The sequence below is a fragment of the Etheostoma spectabile genome, chromosome 1 (genome assembly GCF_008692095.1).
Source record: "Etheostoma spectabile isolate EspeVRDwgs_2016 chromosome 1, UIUC_Espe_1.0, whole genome shotgun sequence".
Lineage (NCBI taxonomy): Eukaryota > Metazoa > Chordata > Actinopteri > Perciformes > Percidae > Etheostoma > Etheostoma spectabile.
The window spans coordinates 17,889,184-17,895,369 of NC_045733.1; the positions used below are offsets into that span (position 1 = coordinate 17,889,184).

The window sequence follows — 6,186 nt, forward strand, 5'->3', positions numbered from 1 at the left end:
CGCAGCACAGTTTGATAGACCTGTGATGAACACACACACACGACACTGTGGGTAAAAACAACGGCACACTTATTTGTAACAAGAGGCAGCCCAAAATAAAAATGTATTAATATTATGCTGGCTTTCAGAGCATGACGAGTGACGACACATAGGCGCGACTGGCTTTGATAAGAATGCACCTGCAAATACACCCTTCTTTCTTATGATAATTCTGGGCGGCTGGTAGGGACAGGCGCTATTATTGAAATAAACTTTAATATACCATAAGTTACATTGACAACTTAGTAACACCCAAATAACAGTCCTTTAACTCTTGTGTTGTCTTCTCGCCAACCATGAAACATTAATATCGCTTTTCCTGACATTTTTCTCACTTTTTCAACGTTGTGGGTGTTTTTTTTAATGTTTTTTCCAAAGTTATTTGATATTTCTAATGTTGATATTTTCAGCGCTTATTTCTCGGCCCATTTAATGTGGAAAAAAACTGAAAAGTGGTCAAATTTGACCCGAGGACAACATGAGGGTTAAGAATAGACAGCCCCTTTCCCAAAATAAGCACAGAGGGGGTTAGCTTGAGTTAGCTAAGTCCAAGTTGAATATATTGGAGAGATGAGTTCTCACTCTATAGTAACTTTTTCTCAACAGTCCCAAAAACCCAACATTGAGAGCTGTTGACTCGTGGTGTTTGGAGTTTTCAGTGGTTTAGCAATACTTTGGCCATAATTGGCCAAGTAAGTGAGACAGTCCCAAACAGGCTACGCTTCTTGAAGTCTGACATTGAACAATTTGGTGATGTTAAACTGTTAACTAAATCCAAAATCTGTGTTGACAAAGTTAGGAAGTATCACAAAGCTAATCGCCTGAAGCATCACCATCCAATAAAAGCGTGCAACGTGCAAGCACACACCAGGAATTAGACCCATCCCCTGGAACAAGTAGCAAGGCTTTCACAGAAACACCCAACAACAAAGATACCATCACTATGTGCTTTCCTCCGCGTTAATAGACATGGTGCCGATGACTAATTAATTGTTTCGGATCTATGGTGTGAGCTCCAGTGCTGTCAACATTTAACATTGTGTGATTTAAGGATTCAAGTCTGACATGTTTTTTATTCATTTCTATTGTATATAATTTATTTAATGCAGCTTATAAAACTCTTGATCATTTTTCAGACCGTGTATCTACTTATTGGGAAGTTAAGGCTTTAAGGAACTTGAGTTGCAGGAGTTGTAGAAACTTTTAAGCTTAAAGGAAAGCACAACAAAATGGTAACGTCATTTATATCGCGATACATACCAATATCTGATAGAGAGCTGTTTCCTCCATCTGAAAGAGAGAATAAAAGACTTAACTTAACTTTGGGTCTTCCCATCAAAATTGAAAATTAACACTTTTGTTGACGGTTTTTATTGATGTTTTTAACGTTTTATTACCTCTTTGTCCCTTTTTTCAACACTTTTGACGCTTTTTTCAATGTTTGTTACTTCTTTTGACGTTTTCAGCACTAACTTATTAACTCTAAGTTTAAAGTTCTTTTTGGAATGTATGGTCAATAAACCTCATTTATAAGAAATTATACCTACTGTTTGAGTTAGAAAAGCAGAAATTAGGAATTGTTTAGACTGCAATTAAAGGAATGTATGTGGATGGATAATCACAGACTGGAATGTGTCATTTTTTACTCAATACAATTTCAAAACCACTTCAATGTTTTTTTTCAAATGCTATTAAATTGAATAAGACATCCCAAAATGAATGAAAGTAGAGATTTGTACTTTCCAAAGAGCATTGTGTGGAATCCATCATGTTATTTTGGGTAGTTACAATTGGGTAGTTAAAAAGAACATTGATATAGGAAAACGGGTCAGTTTGACTGAGGACAACATGAGGGTTAAAGTAAAGATGGGTTGTGGGCAGCGTGCCAGCCTCAGTGATAAGTGGACCACTGCACAGCTATGATAGTGGAGAAACCTGATATCAGGATGGCAGCACTCAGCATGTTAGCGGTGAGGGACAGACGGAGGGAGGGCATTACACTAACAACGGTATTGCTTTTAAGTGGACGGCTTGAAAATATTAACACAAGATGCTGTTTGCCTGTGTGTGAGTTAATGTTACGTCAAGCAGAAGTGGTGCTGAAAGGAACTCTTAACTAGGCCTGTGAGTGAAGTTCAACCCTCATGTTTTCAGTGTTTTTTTTATTATTAGAATCTCTATTGTTAAATCGAATGACATTGGGTAAAGCAACAAAAACAATGGAAAAAAAACCGCCAAAAACATCAGAAGAAAACGTCAAAGACTTTGGAAAAAGCGTCCAAAACTTAAAAAACTGCCAAAAAAATTAAAAGAGTGACAAAATGTTGAAAAAACAACAACAAAATGTTAAATTACGCAATAATAATTTGTTTTAAAAAGTGATCAAACACACAAAACTTGGAAAAAGCAGCTAAAACATTGAGATGGGAACAACAACCGTGTTTGCTTTCATGGTTGACGGGAAGACAACACAAGGGTTAAACCCTGTCACATACTTCCTTTTTGCACCGTAAGTGCTTATGTGTTTCAAATCCGGTGAAGTCTCTGAGAAAACACGAACCACGTTTGCAACTGACAGTTGGCATTTTTGTGAGCGTTGTGTTTATCACACAGTTACTTTCTGTTCTAAGTCATAACCCACGCAGCATCTATACAACCACACGGTGCTTTGACAAGAGTTTGGAAACCCTGTGGTGCTTCCTTAATAGTCGTGATTAGCTGATAGCTCCCATTTTCACGATAACAAACATACTCAGCAGTGGCAGAATCTCAGCCTCATTCCAGACCTCTGAATCATCTCACACATTTTTGACCAGTGATTCAAAGGTTGATGTAATGATGAAGAAGAACCAAGTGAGCAGGATTAAAGTGGCTGCCTGTTACATGACAGGGAACTCCAACTTTGCTGTGTGGTCACATTCTAGCCTGCTTTATATATTATTTTCCTGTATTAAGATGTCTATCTGGTTAAATAATAACAACACATCCTCATATCTAGACAACAGCATAGGTTGATTTACCTTGTCACCACACTTCCTCTTTTCTCTTGCGTTAATTGCTACAGCTATGAGAGGACACGTCTTCCATTCCAACTTCCATTTGCTGCAAACTTGCTTTGGTTTGCAGAAATGTTACTTTATGCTACTATCATGCTAGCTGGTGCAGTGTTGACCACTAATAATATCAGAACAGCAGACTTTTCCTGCGATTACACCAGCGATACTGTACTTCCCCATTCCAGTTCCTTGAAGACAGTGTGATAGGTTCTGAATTCATTGCAGTGGGTGGAGCAGGGTAATTAGAGCTATTGATCTGGCTAAATGATAGCCTTCGCCTTGTGCTGAAGGGCATGTGCTCAGCAAGCCCCGGTGTTATCTGATGACCCATGAAATCAATGGCCTGGCTGCAATCTCCCAGGTGATTTACCTCATTCCATTTATCTCACAAGGCTGAGTGGGTCCACATGCACGAAAACAGCACACAGGGGCACGCACACTATTGCATACTCTCTACAAGCATGCAGAAATGCTACACAATTCCCTCTGAAGTATACATGAGCGCAAACACATCATCTTGCCTACAGTCCTGAGACACTGCATGTAGGGGCTTGTTCCCTTGGAAACCATATTTTGCTCTGGTCCATAATGGATTCTGGTTGCCCGCTGAGTGACTGATGAAAAAAGATCATTACATAGAGAAGACATTTGAAATGTCACCAAGATGTCAGGCTGCTCTCACATACTTGTAGATCCCCCCCCCCCCCCTTGTTTCTTACAGAAATGTTATGTTGGAACATTAGGTTACGCGCAAACCTGCCAATAATGAACAATTTCCAATTTACAGAGCTGCAGCCGCTTTGTTTATCATCATTATGGGTTATCATCACTATGGTTCCATTGCATCACCTTCCTAAAATAATCGCCTAAGTCATTTTTTCACGTTTTTCAGAAAACACAAAAAACTGAACCAAATACTGAACATATTTTGAGTTAGGCAGTTATACTAAAGGCATAGAATCACATGACCTGTTCAACTGAGAATGTAGGAAATTTTACCAGAGGTGGCCAGCACCATGAGGAGATGATTTAGGCAAGAAAATACTTTTTGTCAAAAAATGACTTAGGCGATTATTTTAGGAAGGTGACGATTGTCTAAGAAGATTGTTAGACTCCCCAACCACCCTGTGAACCCAAGAATAACAAAATAAAAATAAATAAAAAATTGAGACATCACACTCAAACTGACACTCTATGAGATATTACACATGAACATGTCGAAACATCACCACCAAAACTGACACTCATCAGATATGACACACAAACATGTCGAAACATCACCACCAAAACTGACACTCATCAGATATAACACATGAGCAGACAACCAAACGGGGGTGAATTGGAGATGAAACTAGAAAAATATTACAGAGATAATGACATGAATACTTGAATAATGAGAAAATGCCCTACTGGTTTCATGTCACCTTTTTGAAACTACTAGTATGACTGTAAGCAATGATGCAAAGAACTGTTTTATAGCCACAAGGGGTGAGCAATGTGGACATTCGCATAATCATGATGGGAGAATATTTATCATGTTCTTGTGTTGATTGTAATAACTAAAAACCTCATTTTTTTTTAAAACTAATCACACTCGTCCGTAGTGACGGAAGGAACTTCTTAAACATTTGCACATGTCAAAAGAAAACACCACATGCAATATTAAGTGTAGTTAACCGTTCACACAATACAGTAATGTGAGCTATAGCCATTAGCTAGATACAAAGTTAAACATAATTTGCTCTTACCAGTGTATCACCGTTAGGGTTGGGCATCGTTTGGATTTTAACGTTTCTGATTCCAATTTCAATTCTTCCTTTCGAATACCATTCTTATCGATTCCGATTCTTTGAGGGGTGGAGTTGAAACGGGTCACATGCCTATTTACACAAATAACAGGAAAGTTTAATTTTGATTCAACGGTAGGTAGCAGTTTTACAAGGCTTTTTCAATGTAAAATAAAGGCACACTAGAGCGCCGCTTACCGTGCTCCAAGGCTGCAACAACAACAGGCGCCTGTCCAAAACTTGCGCATATAAAATTTGGAAGCAATGATCGGATTTGAAACCAAATCCTCCTCTAATTTTTTAAACAATTCCCAGTAGGAATCAGTTTTTCGATGACCAACCCTAATCACCGTGTCTACTTTGTCAAAACAATCCTCTCCAATCGTTCCCAAAACATCCCAGTTGGATAGTAAAATCCATAAACATATATTCTATGAAAATCTTTGCAATCATTCCTTGAAAGAACCAAGTGGGCCTGCCTTATTGGACTATCCAAATTTTCTTCTAAACTTGCCATTTTCTTACAAAACAAACAAACAACAACAGCTGTGATGCAGTTATAATATACTGTAATAAGGTAACCAAAATAGTCCTATGTGAAACATAAATGTAGCACTTCAGTCACTCCCAAAAATGGGACTGTTAACATAATCCAGGCAGGGATTGCCTGCACAACGTAATGGGTAAAGCAATATATTTCGAGGAGAAAGGGTTGCTAGACCAGGCACCTGTTTTTCTCTGGTAGCAGTAGCAGTAATAGTAGAAGGGGTACTTGGCACCTGGCTGGCTGTGTTATCATTCACTTGGTAAAGGCAGAGTGGGCCTCAACGTCATCACCAGGTTCTCTTTCACTCTCCAGTTGAAGGACACAACGAGGTCACTTTGTTGACCTGTTTCCTACAGCCGCCACTTGGACGGTAATCACAAAAAATAACACCAACCCACTAAAGCGCCTCGCACAGGGCTGGCCTGCAGACCCGATCACAATGAGTGCTGACTAAATGGGATCGTTAATCACAGACCGCACAAGAGGCACAGCCATTCTTAAGTCATTAATGCTCAGCAGAGCAGTCTGAAAAAAAGACAAAATCATGTTTTCGGAATCAAAAACTGTGAACTCCAAATTGACGCTTCGAGGACAATATGCATGAGTGCTTAATATCACGCTCCAGGGCAACAGGTCTATAGAATACAGAAAACACCACAACAACCTGCATTTACATGTAAGCTGGCTTACAAAACTACAAAACAAATCAAATCACAAAATATATACACAGTATGTATATATATATATATATATATAT

The 6,186-nt window shown here is 38.8% G+C and overlaps 1 long non-coding RNA gene across 1 annotated transcript in view; it reads right to left on the bottom strand.

Moving 5' to 3' along the window:
• LOC116706099 (uncharacterized) overlaps positions 1–6,186 on the bottom strand; it is an 11,642-nt gene that overhangs the window by 2,722 nt on the left and 2,734 nt on the right. The window lies entirely within an intron of this gene.